This window comes from Armigeres subalbatus, chromosome 2 (assembly GCF_024139115.2).
Source record: "Armigeres subalbatus isolate Guangzhou_Male chromosome 2, GZ_Asu_2, whole genome shotgun sequence".
In the NCBI taxonomy this organism is placed as follows: domain Eukaryota; kingdom Metazoa; phylum Arthropoda; class Insecta; order Diptera; family Culicidae; genus Armigeres; species Armigeres subalbatus.
In genome coordinates, this window is record NC_085140.1 from 79,847,870 (window position 1) to 79,869,148 (window position 21,279).

Here is a 21,279-nt window from a genome sequence, read left to right on the forward strand (position 1 = left end):
CGAAACAAAATCGAAGACGATTCGAAATTTTACGAAACGGAATTAAATTTAATTTTTTTTCCGCGGAATTTTTATCGAATTGTTCTTTTTGCATTATATACCTGCATTATGCAAAAACGAATAAAAAAAAACGCCGAAAAATTGTAATTTGTTTATTATTTTTAGAGTTAAATATTGTTACCCAAATGCCATAGGGAGAATCTAGCTTAATTTTACAAAAGAACATAAGTAACAGATCAGTTTTGGACCTGTTCACCATTTTCAAAAGTATGCCCCTTAAACCATAAGCAACGTAAAAATATTCGACGCCTTATATTTCCAACAGACCTCTGTAAAAATTAAAAAAGCCGATTTTTTAACTGCAATCAACAGATTTCATATTGATTAGATCTGTTCACCATTTTGAAAAGTATTACAGATTCAAAGTGCTACACCTCTATTTCAATTAACATCTTGGATGAAGTCTCCAGGCAAATTTTAATCAATACAACACGCGAGTTCTCGTGTTATGAAAAGTGAAGCGAGCTGCGAGTCAAAGATCTACTAATTAAAGGCTTATAATGGCTTATAATACATTACATATTGCATACACAACTCAGTCAACTTAAATAAAAATAGAGTATACCAAAACGATGAGATCTAAAAATTATTTTTACGTCACTGAACAATATTATTCAAATCAACAGATATTGCAAATTTTGCGCCGTGCTCGACTAAGTGATGAGCGAAATGGCTCAATTAAGTGAGTGGCTCTGAGCCAAGCGTTTACTCATTACAAAGTATGTAGTTTTTGCGAACGAAGCATGAAAGCAAACCGTTTTATAATAGGGTAAATCACTACTTGGGCCTATGGACCCGGCTCCCGGCTCACTGAACAGAAAACTAATTATTTATACTGTTTGGAAGCTGTAGGTTTATGATTGATAATCTTTAAAAAGTCTCCCATTTATTTTTCACAATACTCAATATTTTTCAACCACTTGTTTTACTCCTAATTGATCGAATTGTAGAAAACAAAAATGTAGATTTCAAAATTTCGCTCTCCGTTGCCACACCACTGAGCCGATTCTTTCCACTGTTACAAAATGGTATCATGAAATAAACACCTACCTGAAAATCGTCACAGTGCTCGATACAACCATTGCTTGAAGCTGTTAACCAGCACACAATAATGCTAAACTCACGCACTTCAATTCTTCCTATTTTTTTCGTATTACTAGAACTTATATAAACATATTGGAATACATTTATAACTGTATCCACAAGCCGAACCAAAAATCACCCCGGGCCAAGAACTTCTAGCTGCACCGTGCTGCCAACTGTCCAGGAGCCTTTTAAATATGAAAATAATTTTTCATCGTTAACAGGAAAACTGTCTTATACCTTGACGCTATCATTTTTGCCTTTCTCGTATACTAAGTATACGTAAAGGCTATATGTTCACTCCAAAAACAAACTTTTTATAGAAGGCTCGGAGACCCATAGTGTTATATACCAATCGACTCAGCTCGACGAATTGAGGTGATGTCTGTGTGTGTGTGTGTGTGTGTGTGTGTATGTGTGTGTGTATGTGCGCACCAAAAGAGCAAAAAGTTTAGCTCACTTTTTTTGCACTTACCCTCAATCAATTTACTCGCAACAGGTTGCATTCGACGCAGTATACTGCCCCATTGTTTCCTATTGAAAATTGGCCGGATCGGACTATGGGCTTGTAAGTTATGGCCAAAATACTTTTCCTCATAAAAAAGCGCGTAAAAAAGTCTAGCTCACTTTTAATGCACTTACCCTAAACGGATTCCCTCACAACAGGCTGCATTCGACGCAGTATCTTACTCCATTATTTCCTATTGAAAATTGGACGGATCGGACAATGGGTTTGGTAGTTATGGCCAAAATACTTTTTCTCATGAAAAAGCGCGTAAAAAAGTCTAGCTCACTTTTAATGCACTTACCCTGAACCGATTCCCTCACAACAGGGTGCATTCGACGCAGTATCCTTCCCAATTGTTTCCTATTGAAAATTGGACGGATCGGACAATAGGCTTGGTAGTTATGGCCAAAATACTATTTTTTACCGCACGAGAAAGGCATCATCACCGCTAGGTGGATTAATCTGGGTTTTTTTAACTATCATTTATTTGAAAGGCTCATTTGCCGTAAAGCGTTACGGAGTCGAAATCATGTTTTTGAATACAGTTTTTCATGATTCTTATACACTAATGTTAGTTTTGGGGAACCGAAAGACTCGCAGTTTGGTCGAGGCTAGGGAATACTATTATACAATAGAAAGGAAGGGAATTTAGGGTGCTCAATTAATTAAAATGCTGAAGTTCACACAGTTAAAATCCTTGGCAATGTTTCCCATCTGTAACGAGACAAACATTTTTTGGGAGACAGCGATGAGAGAAAGACATACGGGAGGGATTAACGACAGATATTGAGATGTACAACGACAGCAAAGAGATGGATGGACGACAATTATAATCTAACATCAGCAACTTTCAAAAATTGGTGGACAAGGGACATGTATTCGAGATCAAGACCCGCCAACACTTCCCTAATAGGCTTTGGCTGCTTTCCTCAGACCCGAAGATGTTCAGTTAGCGCGGATCTATGGCTACGATGCTTCTCGCACGCCCACACGACATGATCAATATCCTGATAATCTGCGCCGCAAACACAGAGATTGCCTTCTGAGAGCCCCACTCGAAAAAGATGTGCATTTAAAGAGTAGTGATTGGACATTAGACGACACATGGTTCGAATGAAGTCTCGTCCCAATTTCAATTTTTTGAACCATGGCCGTTTCGACACCTGTTGGCGAATTGAATACAGCCATCTACCCATCTCCCCATTTGTCCATTTTTGTTGCCAACTGATCAAGGTTTCCTGACGAACTAATGAGAAAAAAACCTTGGAAGGTGATTTGCCGATCGTAAATATCACCTTCCATAGCGCCCACCTTAGCCAGAGAGTACACTTTCTCATTTCCCGGGATCGAGCAATGAGAAGGGACCCAAGCCATGGTGATTGTGTAAGACCGTTGTGATAAAGCACTCAAAGCTTTCCGTATCCCATTCATGAGATGCTTAACCGCTTTCACTGACCGAACAGCCTCCAAGGAACTTAGACTGTCGGTTAAGATAAAAAAGTGGTCAGGAGGTAGGGATGCGATCTGCTCGAGAGAATAGTGTATAGCTGCAAGCTCAGCAGTATATACGGAGCTAGGCTCTTTGAGCTTAAAGTAGGCTCTATGAAAAACGGTCAAAATACCGAAACCAGTGGAGTCATCCGTTTTTGACCCGTCTGTGAAAAAGCTTCTCTCCTCGCTGGCGTGCCCGTATTTTGAAAATAATGGAGGTATGACCTCCGGACGAAGGAAGTCTGGTATTCCATGAACCTCCTGTTTCATGGACAGATAAAAAATTACAGAGGAACTGAAGGAGTCTAAGAAGTTAGCACGATTGGTATCTACCGAAGAAGGGCTTACCTCCAGCGTTATGTACCAGTGGTAAATACTCATGAATCGAGATTGAGGGTTTTGTTCGAGCAGCTTCTCGAAGTTGTCAATGACCAATGGATTGAGAACATCACAGCGGATGAGGAACCGGAGCGATAATTCCGCGAAACGATCTGCCAGAGGCAGTACTCCCGCGAGTACTTCCAAGCTCATCGTATGAGTCGAATTCATACATCCTAATGCGATACGGAGACAGCGGTACTGAATCCGTTGAAGCTTCAACAATTGTGTTTTAGCCGCGGACTGGAAACAGAAACTACTGTATTCGAGGACCGACAAAATGGTTGTTCGATACAACGTTATAAGATCTTCGGGATGCGCTCCCCACCATGTTCCGGTTATCGATCGCATGAAGTTGATCCGATTCTGGCATTTTTGTGTCAGATACACAATGTGCTTCCCGAAGGTACATTTCGAGTCGAACCAGACCCCGAGGTATTTTGAAGACATGCTATGAGTGATTGCCTTACCCATCAGTTGGAGCGGAAACTTTGCCGGCTTATGTTTTTTTGAAAAGACAACCATCTCAGTTTTCTCCGGAGAGAATTCGATACCCAGCTTCGTAGCCCAAGTAGACAAATTGTCCAGAGTATCTTGCAATGGTCCTTGCAGATCAACTGCGGTTGGCCCCGAAACGGATACAACACAGTCATCCGCAAGCTGTCTTAACGTGCAATTTTCCATGAGACATTCGTCAATGTCTCTGACATAAAAATTGTAAAGAAGGGGGCTCAAACATGAGCCCTGGGGGAGACCCATGTAACTAATTCGTGAAGTTGTCAAGTCACGATGAGAAAAACTCATACGCTTCTCTGAAAACAAATTGTACAAATAGTTGTTCAAAATTGTTGAAAGTCCACACGCGTGGAGTTTGTCAGATAAGACATCGACGCAAACTGAATCAAAAGCCCCCTTAATGTCCAAAAACACTGAGCCCGTTTGCTCTTTTTAAGCGAAAGTAATCTGAATTTCTGAAGAAAGCAGCGCAAAACAGTCGTTCGTTCCCTTGCCCCTGCGGAAACCAAATTATGTATCTGACAACAAACTATTCAATTCAACCCATTTGTCTAGCCATCAGCTTCCGAAGACAGGACAGCATAGCAATGGGGCGATACGAGTTACAATCCGACGCGGGTTTTCCGTGCTTCTGGATGGCTATCACTCTCACTTCCCTTCAACCATCCGGAACAATGTTGCACTCCAGTAACTGATTGAACAAGTTCAATAAGCGCCTCTTTGCGACATCTGAAAGGTTTTTGAGTAAATTGAACTTGATTGTATCCATCCCAGGAGCGGAATTGTTACATGAGAGGAGAGTAAGCGAGAGTTCAATCATCGAAAAGGGGCGATCCATATCATTCCTGTCAGTAAAAGTATCACGTGACTCTTGCTTCACTGGCACTGTATCAGGACAAACGCGAAGTCGAGTATCCACCGCGACGAGCTATCATGATCTTCGTTTACGGACGACGCATTGCGCATTCTTCTACCAACGGTCCACAGAGCTTTCATTGAGATCTCGCGCGATAAACCACCTACAAAAGTGCGCCAATATTATCGTTCTTCATTTTGACCAGCTTCTTGAACTGGATGTCGAGCGCGATGTACCGTTTGGGAAGTACGATCGAGCCGTGTTTCCGAAACGTTTTAAACGCACCGGATCTCTCGCGATAAAGTTGTGCACACTCGACATTCCACCACGAACTGTGTGGTTTCCTACGAACCGAAGCTTCTGGCACTGGCCAACGTTGTGCCTGAAGAGCGCTGTCAAGGATCAACTGTGATAGAAACTCGTACTCTTGTCGCGGGGGAAGCGAATCTATCGAATGTACGCCATTAATGATGGCCTCCGCATATTTTCCCCAATCGATGTGCTTTGTGAGGTCATATGAGAGGTCGATAGAAACAGATGGATTACGTCCATTGGAAATCAAGACTTCGATCGGCAAATGATCACTACCATGGGGATCTTGGACCACCTTCCAAGTACAGTCCAACGATAATGAGCTCGAACAAATGGAAAGATCTTGACGGCTATCTCTTGCTGGAGGAGCCACTCGTGTAACTTCTCCTGTATTCAAAATTGACATATTAAAGTCGTCGCAGAGGTCGTATATCATTGTTGAACGGTTGTCGTCGTACAGTTCTCCCAGCCTGTTCCATGGGAGTTAAAATCTCCCAAGAGCAACCGTGGCTCGGGCATAACCGAGCAGATGTGCGAGAGATCTCTGCGAGATATCGCGGTGTTTGGAGGAAGATTTATCGAGGCGATACTGAGGTCTTTTCCTCGAATAGTCACCTGACATGCGACAGCTTCGGTGCCTTCTCGACTCTATAGAAGGAGTGTTGTTTTTTGATCCCTAACAGCACCCCTCCATAACGATTTGCCCGATCGCGACAAATTATGTTGAAATCCGGAAAATGAAGGTTCACATCTGGTGTTAGCCATGTTTCACATGAAGCAAAAGCATCGCATTGTAATTTGTTAACTAAAAATTTAAAAATATCTAATTTTGGAAGAATACTTCGACAGTTCCACTGTAGGATCGAAATCATGTTACCCTTATTGACTAAGTTAGCCATCGAAGGATACGAATGACTCGAAGAGGGGCATTTTTGAAGCCAGCTGCTTCAGGAGAGGAGTTAGAATAGGAAGAACAGCCTTGACCATGTTCTTCACGGGGTCGGAAGCATCAAGAAGTTGAGGATGAGCTCCACGATACCAGAAGGTGTGAACATTGGAGCGCTCGGGAGTTCTTCTGCTCGCTCTCTATGTTCTCTTTCCGACTGAGAAATCGCAAAAATTGGGGCATCTGGGATTTTAGATGTTCCCGGAAGCGGTGGAAACTCTCGATCATCCCGATGTGAAACCACAAAAGTTGAACGTTTTTGAGTATTTCCACCCGCTTTGAATTTGATCATGTTGGATTGAGGCTCTTTCTAGGCTTTTTCGAGGGTCGCTGGCTCTGTTTTATTCGCTTCCTCGTTGAGCCATTGAAAACAAAGGGAACCCCATTTATAACCTCGGAGTCAAAGCTACATTGATCGTCCAAAGGAAGAGACGAGTAGATGGTGTCAGAAACGAGAGGAGAAGCGGCCTTCCTCAACATATCGACGTAACTTCGCCGAGACCGCTTCTGGTGGATTCGCTGCTGTATGTACGTTGGGCATGCTTCAAGAGCATGTGGAGGGCTTTCGTTACAATAGACACATTTCGGTGCCGTCTTGCACGCGCCCTCCACATGCTTCTCTCCGCATGATGCACAGCGAGGTTTATTGCAGCAGTACTGAGCGGTGTGGCCCAGCTGCTTGCAATTAACACAATTCATCACCTTCGGTACATACAGACGAAGTTTGCCAATCACTACGTAGTCAGGCAGTGGGGACCCGGAGAAGGTGACGCAGAAACAGTCAGACGGGGAATAACTCCGCTTTTCTCCCTCCTGCGACACCGAATACATTTGCTTGCAATCCAGTATCGCAACATAAGGCAAACAAACGTTCTTGAATAGAACGAAACCTTGTTTCAAATCGTCGCATGTCATACTTCCCTCCGTCACCACCCTCGCGATCTCACACAATGGCACTGCTGGCGGTAAATACACCTTATATTCGAGAGTAAAAAGCTCACAGGTGGCAATCTCGTTGGCCTGTTTGCGATCACTGACCGTGACGTGAAGCTTACTGGACCCAACCATGTCAATGGTCATGACAGATGGGAATCGCTTTTCCAGATCTTTGCTGATCTGGCTGATATTCAAACGTTTGCCTTTGGGTCGACAGAAAACAACATATGGCCCACTAGAGTCGTGAGGATAGACTTTGGGACGGGGGCTCGTAGAGGAAACTTTAGCGTTGCTGGTATCCATTTCGTTTTGGTTTGGAACACCAGAATGCAACGAAACATCTGACATGGAGTACGAAGTACCCCCCCGCTAACTTCGTCTTCGCGCATTGCGGACACGAAATGCGCCGCTGCAGCGAGGCACAATCTATTTTAAGACTAAACAATTATCACAAGAGCAGAAAAAACACACACACACAAACAAAATAATGATTTGAGTCAGAGGGGAAGACGGGTAAAAAAGAAAGAAAAAACTATTCCAATAAGATGGTGAAGAGAGGGGAACAATGAGAGGGAGCTCAATTAAAGGTTCCCCCAAACCTATGCGACTTTATCGCCGCGACGGCGACAACTAGTCGCCGCGATTCTATCGTTGGTTCGTTGCAGGCAATACTCTATTTACGCTTCCATACCAACGGCGACAGAATCGCTGTCGCCAAGCGATAGAATCGTGTCGCGACTGTCGTGTCGCGTGTGTTTGGGGGAACCTTAAATACTTGCGTTCACACTGCTGTGTTGCTGGCTAACAGTTCTGGCAGCACACACTAGCTCGATGGACACTCGCCGGTGGTGCGGTCGAAGCGAACCACGCTATTGTTGGTGTTCTCGCCGCACCCAACACTGCAACTGGGTGGATGGATGGTGGCAGGACGGCAGCGTCTGTGTTGGTGGAGACGCACGATGGATGATGATTGTCGGCGTGGGACGATGATGCCTGCGATGGACGCCGAATAAACTGCAAAGTTTTGCGTAGTTGCAAAACCAACGAAATTGCTACTTAACTGCTACAGCTAAGCACCACTTCCACTCAAGCACTATGCTTCAAAACTCTTTCGGAAAAGCTCTACCTGTACTTCAGGAAACAAAAAACGAATGAGAAGCAGACCGTACGCGGACTTACAATCGTCTCGCACGGATGCTCGACGTGGAATCGACTCCCCCCCCCCCTATATTTTTGTGTGGATGTATTGATCTGGTGTTTGGGTACATGGGGAAGATTTTATCGAGGGGGTCCTCTGGGTCAAATGGGCTCAAAATAGGTCAACTTCCTTTTAATCGTGAAATGAAAACTGAGCCTGGTGTCTCCCAGGGAAGTGGTCACTTTTGGAATGGTTCTGAAACCCAGCTTACAACACATTCTAACTTCATGGTTTTGCATCACAAATATTATAGACATTGCATGTCGCGTTTACTCTGGCAACATCATTGGTGTAGATCGCCAAATCAGTGGAAGAAGTTTTCATTCCTTTTACACCGGAGACTAAAAGAATAGGTCTCTTTATGTCAAAACTAAGTACCTGGTGGCTGGCAGAGAACGTGGTAGTCCAAATGGTGTTGGTCACGAGGTGAAAATGGATGGGATGCGATTTGTGGCTGTAGACAAATTCATATATTTTGGAACACTCGTTACATTTGATAATGACGTTATCTGGGAGATGGAAAGACGTGTTGCGGCTATAAGTAGGTGTTCAAACGTGTAGTTAATTGTACTCCCTAACCGAACGGTCGGATCTATAACAGTTTAATACCATTATTAGTTCTCTCTTATCACCTATCCTTCAGATAGAGGACGGAAATTGATTCGTGTTGATTACCGCCCGATCGGTGCGTAGCCTATAAATGATTATAAGATAGCCAGTCCCAGACCGCATCGTGCTTTCGTGCTGTGCGGTTCTTTCTCTCTTTGCGGAAGGAAATTTTTAATACTACCCGAAGCTATTTTAATTTCAACGGTGCTTCTTAGCGCTATTTGTACCCACTGATCCCGTTACGATCTTTGCAAGGACCCGTGCCTTCGTTTTACGTTGGACCCGTTTGCGGAAGTAAAATTCCGACAAGCGGTGGTAATCCTGCAGGGACACCGTTCTGGGAAAAAACCTCTTAGAAGGTCACGTCTCCCCGCTCAGCAATGAGTATTAACAAAAACAAGAGGAAGGAGTCTCTGAATTCTCCACTTCCTTCAAAGAAACCAGGTTTCAAGACCGTCCTGCCCAAGCGCGGAAAAATAGAAGGAAGCTGGAGAATTCAGATATTCCTTCTAACTCTAATATCGGAAATAATTCTTCTCCAATCGAACTGAGCAATCAGTTCGATTTGAATAATGACGAAATTGAGCAAATCTAATCTAACTCTAGCCCAGGTGATTCGATTCATGCGAAAAGCAAAGGATTCCGCCAATTGTGGTATCTGTTGCCGAGTTTTCTGGCTTCCGGAATGAGATTTTGAGTAACCTTCAGGGATCAAGGTTTCATTTCAGATTGCTAGGAAGGGTGACTGCCGCGTTTTGCCGGGATCCTTTGACGATCGCAAACGTCTTCTTCACTATTTAACTGAGAAGCGCCATAAATTCTTCACATACGACGACAAAACTGAGCGATTGTTCAAAGTCGTCTTGAAGGTCTCCCCAGTGATGACAAATCACTGGATGAGATTAAAATTGAAATTTCTCAATTACTTGGATTTTCACCAGTCCAAGTAATTAAGATGAAAAAGAAATCCCATTCTGGTACTTCCCAGAGGGGCATTTCTCAAGAATTTTATTTAGTTCATTTTAACAAAAGTGAACTAAATAATATGAAAAGTTTGGAAAAGGCCTGTATTATGTCTCATGTCCGTGTCACATGGGAACATTTCCGCAGGCCTGGGGGAAATTTCCAAAACCCTACCCAGTGCCGTAAGTGCCAAAAGTGGGGTCATGGAACCAAACATTGTCACATGGATGCTAAATGCATGATTTGTGGTGGAACCTCTCACGCCAAGGACGCATGTCCTGTGAGAGAAGATTCCAATAAATTTAAGTGCGCAAACTGTGGGGGCAATCATAAATCCAATTTCTGGGAATGTCCTTCACGCAAAAAAGTTTTGAATTCCCGTGCAAAATTGATGACGGGAAATTCCAATCGGATCCCAGATTCGACGGGTAAAAATTTTTCAAACGCTCAAATTTCGAAACCGGTTACCGGTCGAGCAATTCATACCCACCACAATTCACAAACAAATTTTGCCGCTCGTCAACGGGTAGCAAGCACTTCAGTAAATTCCAATTTTTCCAATGTACCTACGTATGCAAACATCGCTGCTGGTAGACCAAATTTCTCTTCTCAAAATGGGGTTTATACCCATGTCCCAACGGAAAATAATGGTCATGTTGCCGATTCAGGTAGCATGACTGCTTCCGATTTTGATTTTTTAACTGAACAATTGCATCACATGATTGATGCAATGTTCAAAGCAAATACCATTCCTGAAGCTGTTCAGGTTGGTATAAAGTACACACAAAAAATTGTTATCGGACTCCGTTTCAATGGATCCAAATAATTGTGTGAAAGTTCTAAATTGGAATGCCCGCTCTCTAAAGGGTAAGGAAGATGAATTATTCAACTTCCTTTCAGTTCATAATGTGCATATTGCCATTATAACTGAAACGTATTTAAAACCAGGACTCTCCATTAAAAGAGATCCAAACTATTTTATCTACAGAAATGATCGTCTTGACAGCGCCTGTGGTGGGGTCGCCATTGTCATTAATAGACGTATCAAACATAAATTATTTTCTTCGTTTGAAACCAAAGTTTTTGAAACCTTGGGAGTTTCTGTTGAAACAAATTTTGGACAATTTTCCTTCATTGCAGCCTACTTGCCTTTTCAATGCAATGGGCAGCAAAAGAATTTGTTGAAAGCTGATCTTCAAATTCTGACTCGCAACAAATCAAAATTCTTCGTAATTGGTGACTTCAATGCCAAACACCGTTCATGGAATAATGCTCAAAGCAATTCCAATGGTAAAATTTTATTTGAAGATTGTTCTGCGGGATATTATACTATTCAATATCCCAATGGCCCAACTTGTTTTTCATCCACTCGAAATCCTTCGACAATTGATTTGGTTTTAACGGATTCAAGTCAGCTGTGTGGCCAATTGGTAACTCATGCTGACTTTGACTCTGATCACCTTCCTGTGACATTTGAAATCTCACAAGAAGCCATTTATAATCCAATCAGCTCTACTTTTAATTATCATAGAGCTGATTGGGATTTATATAAAACGTATATCGATAGGAATTTTGATGTTGATATTCCTCTCGATACCAAAAGTGATATTGATAATGCTCTCGTATCTTTGACAAATTTAATTGTCGAAGCCAGAGGCATTGCAATTCCGAAATGTGAAGTTAAATTCAACTCCATTATTATTGACGACGATCTTCAGCTACTGATCCGTCTTAAAAATGTGAGAAGAAGGCAATACCAAAGAACTCGCGATCCCGCGTTGAAAGTTATTTGGCGAGATTTGCAAATGAAATTAAAAACGTTTCGCTATTATGAGAAATACCAACTTTGAGAATAATGTCTCGAAGTTGGATCCCAGTTCGAAACCCTTTTGAAATTAACAAAATTCTTAAAAACCTCAAAAGCCAATTCCAGCGCTTAAAGAGGGAAATAAAATTTTTTACCAAATGGCGAAAAGGCTCAAAACTTGCTCAGCAGTTCGAGAGTGCCCATAATCTTAGTCTAGGTCTCACTAGTCCAATTGAGGATCAGGTTACAAGGAGCTTCGAAGACATTCCTAATCAAGAGAATGTTTTTGACCCTTCGTTGGGAACCAATTTGGATGAAGTGAGATCTATTACTAGAAAGTTTAAAAATATGAAAGCCCCGGGTGATGTTGGTATTTTCTACATACTTATCAAAAAACTTCCTGCGAGCTCTTTATTCCTGTGGTTAATTTATTTAACAAATGTTTTCAATTGGCATACTTTCCAGATAAATGGAAAAACGCCAAAGTTGTTCCAATTTTGAAGCCGGACAAAAATCCAGCTGAGGCTTCTAGTTATCGCCCAATCAGTTTGCTTTCTTCAATAAGCAAACTGTTTGAAAAGATTATTTTAAATAGAATGATGGTTCATATTAATGACAATTCTATTTTTGCTGATGAGCAATTTGGTTTTCGCCATGGGCATTCAACCACTCATCAGTTATTAAGAGTTACGAACTTAATTCGGCTCAACAAATCTGAAGGATATTCGACTGGAGTTGCTCTTCTTGATATAGAGAAAGCATTTGACAGTGTTTGGCATGAAGGTTTGATTGTAAAATTGATGAATTTTAATTTTCCTCTGTACATCATTAAACTGATCCAAAATTATTTATCAGATCGCTCACTGCAGGTAAACTATCAGAATACTAAATCTGATAGATTACCTGTTAGAGCTGGTGTTCCCCAAGGCAGCATACTGGGGCCCATATTGTATAACATTTTTACTTCTGACTTACCTGATTTACCACCAGGGTGTCAAAAATCTTTGTTTGCAGATGACACAGGTCTCTCAGCCAAAGGGCGTAGCCTTCGTGTCATTTGTAGTAGATTGCAAAAAAGTTTGGATATCTTCTCCACTTACTTGCAAAAATGGAAAATTTCCCTGAATGCTTCCAAAACTCAGCTTATAATTTTCCCACATAAGCCGAGAGCTTCTTATTTGAAACCTTCTAGCAGACATATTGTCACTATGAATGGGGTTCCAATTAATTGGTCTAGCGAAGCTAAATATTTAGGACTTCTGCTAGATCAAAAATTAACTTTTAAAAATCACATTGAAGGCCTTCAAGCCAAATGTAACAAATATATTAAGTGCCTATATCCACTTATAAACAGAAAATCAAAACTTTGTCTTAAGAACAAACTTTTGATTTACAAACAAATTTTTAGACCTGCCATGTTGTATGCTGTGCCAATATGGACTAGTTGCTGCAATACCAGAAAGAAGGCACTCCAGAGGATTCAAAATAAAATTTTGAAAATGATTCTGAAGTTGCCTCCGTGGTATAGTACCAATGAACTTCATAGAATTTCTAATATTGAGACATTGCAACAAATGTCCAACAAAATAATTTCCAATTTTAGACAAAAATCGTTGCAATCTTCTATTGCAACGATTAACTCCTTGTACCCTTAGTATAAAATAGGTTAAGTTTAGTTTAAGTTGAAAACATTGTAATTCCTACATGGTTCAATTCAACCAGAGGAAAAATTCTAACTGCCAGAGGCAATTGAAATGTATTAATAATAACTAAAAAGCGTAACATAGCAAATAAGGATGATAGTGTTAAGAAAACACGGAACACCTAGTCTAAGAGATGAATGCATGTATTAGATAATTAGCAAATAAAATTAGGTAAAAAAAAAAAAAAAAAAAGATAGCCAATACAGATCTCCAAACGAACAAGACTGTATCTTTTTCGCCGAAAAAAAATCGTTGTCAAATTCCGAGCCAATCTAGTTCAAATTTCTACAGTAGGATTTTCTATGGTTTTCGCAGCCAGCTAAAGTCTCGCAGCCTACAGACACGGACAAAACTAGCTCTGTACACATCGTTTATTCGTTCAGTCGTCGCTCTGTACGGATACGAAGCGTGGACGTTAGAAAATGCAGACTATCGAATTTTCGGAGGGTTCGAGCGGAAAATACTGCGTGCAATACTTGGCGGTGTGGTGAAAAATGGAGAAAACGCATGAATCACGAGTTCTACTAAGTGTACAAAAATGCAGACATCGGCAAGCTGATAAAATAACGTTGACTCCTGGATAGACTTCGCATTCGCTGGCTGTGTGCAATCGAGGAAGATGCGCTGTGCGTGCGGCCGGCGTGCACCAGTCTGACTGGCAGCCCAAGAACGAACTACCGGGAACAATGCATTACATTCGGTTTTGCTCCGGACAACTTGGAGTGTGCGACCATCGTCGGTACATGTAGGTAGAGAATTGATTTTTCATTTAAAAAACTTGTTTTCAAGTTATTACGTTGTGCTACGTAATTTTATTTGATTTACAACAACAACATAACTCGGAAATTTCACCAACGATTGTTTTGAAAATTCGGATAGTAGGAATCAAATGGCAGCTTCCGATTGAATGGTATACATTTTTTCATAGTAACGGTAAATGGAGCACCGTGTAGAGAACTTCTCCATGGAATTCTCAAAGGAATCTCTGGCTGAGCCGCCAAAGAAAGTTTTGAAGAAATCTTTCATGTACCACACCATAGCACAATGTCAAATCTAAGACCTCTTATGTAATTCCATTTAAACATTGGATGAGAGATGTTCCAGTAAACACTCAACTCAGCTGTTGACATCTGTACTTGTTGTTCCTTTCAAAGTATTGGACAAATGAGTCGATGTCAGGAGAATGTACCGTTTCGACTCAAATTCCCAACATGACTCATTTTCCAAACTCTCGCTTTTAAACGGTCATTTTGACTTTACTAGTGTAATTTTCTCCACAGGAGCTTGAATTCGTTCGTAATTTTGATCCTCAGTGCGGAAAACCAATAAAAGTTTAAGTTCGCCAAAACGGCAGTGTTCGGAATATGGGTCATGTACGGGATTTGAGCCAAAAACGCCCGCAAAGTAGGCTGAAACCGCTGTAACGTCAGTTTTCCGTTAGTAGTTGGTATCCAAGTCGGCATCTCAACCGTAACCGCAACCATGTTTCGTTAAAAAAAACGTAATGTTGTTACAATTTAGACTATAAACAGCAGTTCTAGGCAAAATCGTCTTTTTATCATTTAAAACTTACAGATCTGTAACTCAAGTTCCTCCTGTTGGAACCCTTCGCAGGAAAAAAATAAAGTAGGGTTAAGACAGGCATTTTCGTCTTTTCGTCATAGTCTCAAAAACCAATTAGATACACTTTTTTGCCAAACTCATTCGTAACAAATCGTAGGCTCAGGAGAAAAGTTCTGGTATAGTGGAGTTCTAGCAAATGGACGATGCATTCGTTGCTTTTAGCCCCTATGACGATGGACGGAAATACCTACCACCCAAAAAATAGTTTAAAATACTGTACATTGAGTACGAAGTGTTTTTCGGAAATTTGTCTACGTTCGATTCTAAGAACACAATCACACGGCTATCAATTATAATTGTAAGCCGCGTTGGTTGATGATTGATAAAGCTGATAATGCTAATAACTAAAGATGATGCACTGCTAATTTTGTTTGTTAATTTTTGTTTTTTATTCAATATACAAAACCTAGAAAACAAAGAGAGCTTCGTTGACCCAACAACGTTTAATGTTCCGTGGACGAAACCTAAGTTGTCCTAAGTTGGGTGAAAATAACATAAATTTGAGTTGATTAAACTTAGTGGTGGGTTAAAATTTACCCCAGAGTAATGGCAAAGTACTCACCGGATTCTCTTGCATTTCACTTACTTTTGGCTTCTTCCACGCAATCTATCGTATCTGAGGCGTATCTGAGTAAAAGGAACCTAAAAGTGAGTTGATTTCATTTGCGGTTCCGTGTTAACCCACTCATTGATTTACTTCTCGGCTTTACAAACCCCAATTAAAATAGCTATTTACATACCAGATAAAAAAAGCTTATTTTTCTCACCATTTTCTATAGTGGAAAACACTTTGTTTCCACTGAATATAGTATACAAGTTTTTGCTAGATCCTTCAATATACAGGAAAGATGCTAATACAGATATGAAAGCTTCTTCTTCTTCTTCTTAAATGGATCTACATTCCAACTGGAACTTGGCCTGCTTTTCAACTTAGTATTATATTAGCATTTCCTCAGTTATTAATTGAAGGCTTTTCTTTGTCCGCCATTGCATGAGTATGTATATTGTGTGGCAAGTAAAATAAATACAGATATGAAAGCTGGAAAACTTTTCCCATGTTTGTACACCCCAACTTGTACGGCCATCTAAGCATTTTGGTTTAACGACATTTTCAACACCTTTCCTTTTTCTCTCGAAACCATTTCTACCTACACAAAACACCATAACGACAATTTCAGCTTGATAAACCACCTCTTGGAAGAAATATAATCCTTGAAACAAGATGAAGCACATTCAATAATGTGTCCCTCGATTCTGCAAACATCCAAAAATACCAATCGAATGATTTCTGTTGAAGCATTCTTTTCAATTTATTTCCAACTTTGCTCTCACCGGATAATAAAGAACGGTAGAAAATTCCACTGAATTAAATGATGCAATAAATTAATCAAGGACCTTTCTGATTTCTCTCGAGACCAAGAGGTCATAATCCTTTCCTGCACTTTATCACGAGCCAAAGCCAACCCACATCACCAAGTCGGGTAGAGGCAATAATTCAAAGCAGAAATTGTCTGCAGGTGAAATGATTCACATTCTCTGAACGTTGGCACAACTAGATTTTATCGTTAAGGGGTTTTCTCTTTTAAGAATTATATCGAAACAAGGTGTGTTGTCAACACTCAGTGCTGGTTACTAAATATCATCGTATTTATCAAGGTAGTGAATATTAAAAAATCTCTCGATGCCAAATGACTAGATCCAACCCCTCCCGCTGAACACGTCCATGGTCGTATTGTCACAACCCACTCTGCTGACTCCGACCAAACTGTGTGATTTTCAACTGTAAAGACACCGACTATGTTTGTCGTTCCGTCGCGTCGTCGTTGGTCGTCAGCGGTATTTTGGTGGTGTGCCATCCGGACCACATACCAACAAAACCCGAAATCCGGTGTCGCACAAATCATGAAACATTTTTTCAAGTTGAACTAACCTCGGATCGAATTTGTGCCAAGTACTTGAACGCTTGTTGATGGCCCCAAAACCCCAAAACGCTCCAAGCACACATACGCTTGAAGCTGGCCTGGAGTAGAGTTCCGCGTTTCCGAATAGTGCAGAGCGCTGCGGGGATGTTTTGCTGCTCAATAAGCTGCAAATATTCAAGTGACGTTGGAGCCCCTCGTGGGAAAAACAACCTCCACCGTGAACTTTCCAAATCGACCGAATGGAAGAATCATTCAGATCAAAGACACATTCATTTCTGGGTAGTTCTACTGAATAATGATGGCGGGTGATGGGCTGCTTGTGGCCTGTGCGCTGTTGCTGTTGTGATGCAAACGAGGCGTGGCTCTGCTCACTCCAGGACGAGTGCTTTGTGTCGTTTTCCACATTGAGACTGTTATTTAGCGAATATAACACAGGACATTAAGTTCGACCCGGGCCCAGATCTGGCCAGTCAGCCGAATGGAATGGTTCAATTTTCAGAAGGATGCCGCTTAGAATGATCTTTTTCTGTTGTTCGAGATGAGGATAAAGAAGGCTCAAACAGTAGCCGGATTTCGGCTTCCGGGGGGGTGGAAATCTCCACCGAAGAATTGACTGACTGACGCACGCACGTTCGCTTCGTGTCGGGAGGAGTTTTATTGTGTGCCTAATAGACCATTAACGGGAGATTAGGGAGGGCCAAGGACCTGGCAAGTAACGTGCACTTGAATGTTTGTTGGGTGCCGTTACATGCTTGGCTGGCGCTCTCGAGAACGCATTCAACGTTGATTCATTGAACAGATTTCTTTTTCCAAGGGGGTTGTAAGAGCGGTTCAAATGGGAGAGAAGAAGGCGAATGTTCATTAAAAGATAGCTTTGAGCGCTTAGTTGCTGTCCAAGGGTGGTTTATTGTTTGCTTCTGGGGAGCACAACAAGGTTTTCGATGATGGAATAACAAGACGGAACGATAAAGAAGAAGCACTTTTGTTCAGATTGAAAAATCGATGGTTCTCATTATATTCTGCCAAAAGGCAGTTAGGACACAATTTTTAGACTAAAAAGAAGCAAAATATAAGAGACGCATAAAATTTAACAGTTTTTATTACGGTGCATGGAAATGCTAAAACAATTTTATTCCATACAGTGAATGGAATAGTCCGACACGTTGCTTTCATCACAAGCAAGGTTCAGCAAATTTCACTTATTACAACTTGAACAAGTTGAACTTCTGACAGAACAGACAAAAATTATTCCATGAGTTATTGTTTCTTCAAAGACGGCATGGTTATGAACTGGTGGATACGGCAATGCTAGGTGCTGGCGAAGATGCTTACGTTCTCGCCGGGGGGGATCATTGCTTTTAGAATTTTTAGGTCATTTTCACGAGCATCAGAGATTGTTTCGCATAGAAAGCAGAACATCATGCACAAAAAATACTTTTTCACTTTTTCGATTTTTTTCTGCAAAACTTTGCTAAACTGCAAAGCAATGTAATGCAAAAGAATGATGACATTTCTACAGGTCAGTCTCGTTATGAAAGTCAACCAAGTTATAAATCAATAATTATATCGATAACGTACTTCGTTATAACGGAATTTAAAAAAAAAACTATGATGTTTTTTATCAATTAAAGTATGTATTTGTTAAATTTCTCTATATAGGTATCAATTATAATTTGAATATGCGAAATTGAAAATAACTTTAACTAGTGGGGCAGCCCTCACTTCGGCACACATGAGACTTACTTACTTACTTACTTACTTATGGATCCTGTACACCTCCGGTGGTGCAAAGGGCCGACTTGAAAGATCTCCCCCTAGCAGCACACATGTTCCGCATAAGCCACTGCAACTTATATGTGACCAGATTTAGTCCCAATCAAGTTGCTGCAACCACTTTTGTATAACTGGTGCTGCTCGGGCCATCCTGAGCTTTGTCCAGCTATCGCTTCAACCTGTTGCCAGGTTAGATTTCGGTCGACTTCTTTTATTTCTGTATTGAGGCTTCGCCGTCATGAGCCTCTGGGTCTGCCTCCGCTGCGATGTCCTGCTGGGTTCCAGTCTAATGCTTGTTTACAGATTTCGTTTCCACCTCTACGTACCGTGTGGCCGACCCAGCCCCACTTCTGTTCCCAAATTTCAGTTGCTATTGGCCACTCTGGTGACAACGAGGATGGAGCTCGTTGTTTGAGATCCAGTTGTGAGGCCACCAGGCCCGAATTATATACCGCAGGCATCTGTTAATGAACACCTGCAGCCGTTGAGTGTTCTCCATTGATACACACCATGTTTCGCTAGCGTATAACAGCATAGATTTCACGTTAGAGTTAAAAATTCGTATTTTGGTGCGTTCACTTATCTGCCTGTTTTTCCACATATTTCTTAAACTCGCAAATGCAGCCCTTGCTTTCTTTATCCGTGCGCCTATGTCGATCTTGGTACCACCGTCTGACGCCATTTGGCTACCAAGATATTGAAAGCTTTCAACATTCTCCACTAGTTGCCCGGCTACTGTGAAACTGGAAGGGGCTACCGTGTTTACATCCAACGATTTGGTTTTGTTGACGTTGATGACTAAACCTGCCGAAGAGGAGCGCTCAGCAAGGTCGTTGAGCTTACTCTGCATATCAGAGCGCCGTTGCGCGAGGAGTGCAACGTCATCCGCCAATTCGAAGTCGTTTAGGTGCTCCATGGTTATAGGCTGCCATAACAGCCCGCGGTTTGGTTCACGGTCAATCGCATCTACCAGAATCTCGTCGATTACGATGAGGAACAGTAACGGTGATAGAATATATCCTTGCCTCACACCAGCTACGACCCGGATAGGGTCGGACAGGACCCCATTGTGCAGCACTCTACACAAAAAGGCCTCGTACTGTGCTTCGATGAGGTCGATGATTTTCTCAGGAACTCCCTTGCGTCTCAGGGTGCCCCACATATTCTCGTGATTGAGACGGTCGAAAGCTTTTTTGTAGTCAATGAATACCAAGTAAAGGGACTCTTGGAATTCGTTGACCTGCTCCAGAATGATGCGGAGCGTGACAATATGGTCCACACAGGATCTTCCGGCACAGAATCCGGCCTGCTGCCGGCGGAGAGTCGCATCGATCTTCTCCTGAATTGGAGGTGAACTAGCCTTGGGCTAAAACCCTCTTTAATAAAGATTTTAATAATAATAATTCTCCTGAATCCGGGCTAGGATAATTTTGCATAGAACTGATATCTGATTATGTTTTTATTTATTAGTTTTATTTCCTGAAGTTTTGAATACACAAATTGCTAATAATTCTACACAGCTTGTTATTTCCAAAATCAATACCTAATATCAAACCCCAGAAATTCAAAAGTTGAATGTAAATACATTACGTTAATATAACTCCTACGTCTACTCGCGGTTATGTTCAAACATTACCCATTGCTCTTTTTTAAATCTTTATTAAAAAAAAAAATAGTTCGTCTAATGACATTTAATCAAAAGGGCATTTGGTCGAAGCAACATATAGTCGAATGGAATCGTAGTCGAATAGGCATTTAGTCAAATGGGCATTTAGTTATTTGCGGAATAATAAAAATTACAATTGTGCGTGGCTTCCGTTTTGGATGGGGTGCCGCGAGTACATTTAGCAACAATTATTCCTTGAGATCTGTTCACAAATTACGTGATGCAAAAACTGGAGTTTTTGACCCCCCTCCTCCCCCTAATACTTTTTATACCCCTCGGCCCTCCCCCCCCCCATATAACGCGTAACTGTAAATTAAAGTTTTTTTTATGAAGCATGTGGTTTCTTGGTATTTGTTTGAACATTCCTAGGTTTAGGTATAACAAAAGGTATTTTCAACACCTGATCAAAAACCAAGAATAGAAATATTATTCTATTCCATTCCAATCAGACTACTCAATGTAGCTTTTTGGAGCACGACAGAAATTCCGTTTCAGCAAAGCGTCGAAGCCCAATAGTTTGTCGGAAAAAACATTTCGGTTTCTTATAGAATCCCATGTTGGTATCAAATCCTAAAAACTGCACCAGAAAATGTTTGTGAAAAAGTTTTCAGTCCCCATGTATCTAAAATACGGATTTTTTGTTTTCCCGTTGTGAAGTCCTGTGAACCTTTTGAAAACACATAAGAACAAAATCCGTCGACAAGATTTCCGAGGTGTGAGGCCACTTGTACTTAATTGGAAATAAGACTATTAAGTACTTTGCGATTTGAGCGTACATGATTTAAGAAAACAAATTCCGGCTAAAAGAAGCATTTGCTGGGAAATCATGGAAATCAGGACTGTTAAGAAAACTCATTTACATTGAAATCAGTCTAGTTTTTTATTCGAAAACATAATTTGAGGCCATGAGTGACCATTACAATAGTTTA

General features: G+C 41.2%; 1 protein-coding gene across 4 annotated transcripts in view; it reads right to left on the reverse strand.

Moving 5' to 3' along the window:
- Positions 1-21,279, reverse strand: part of LOC134209409 (zwei Ig domain protein zig-8) — a 969,833-nt gene that overhangs the window by 590,935 nt on the left and 357,619 nt on the right. The gene's annotated exons all lie outside the window — the stretch shown is intronic.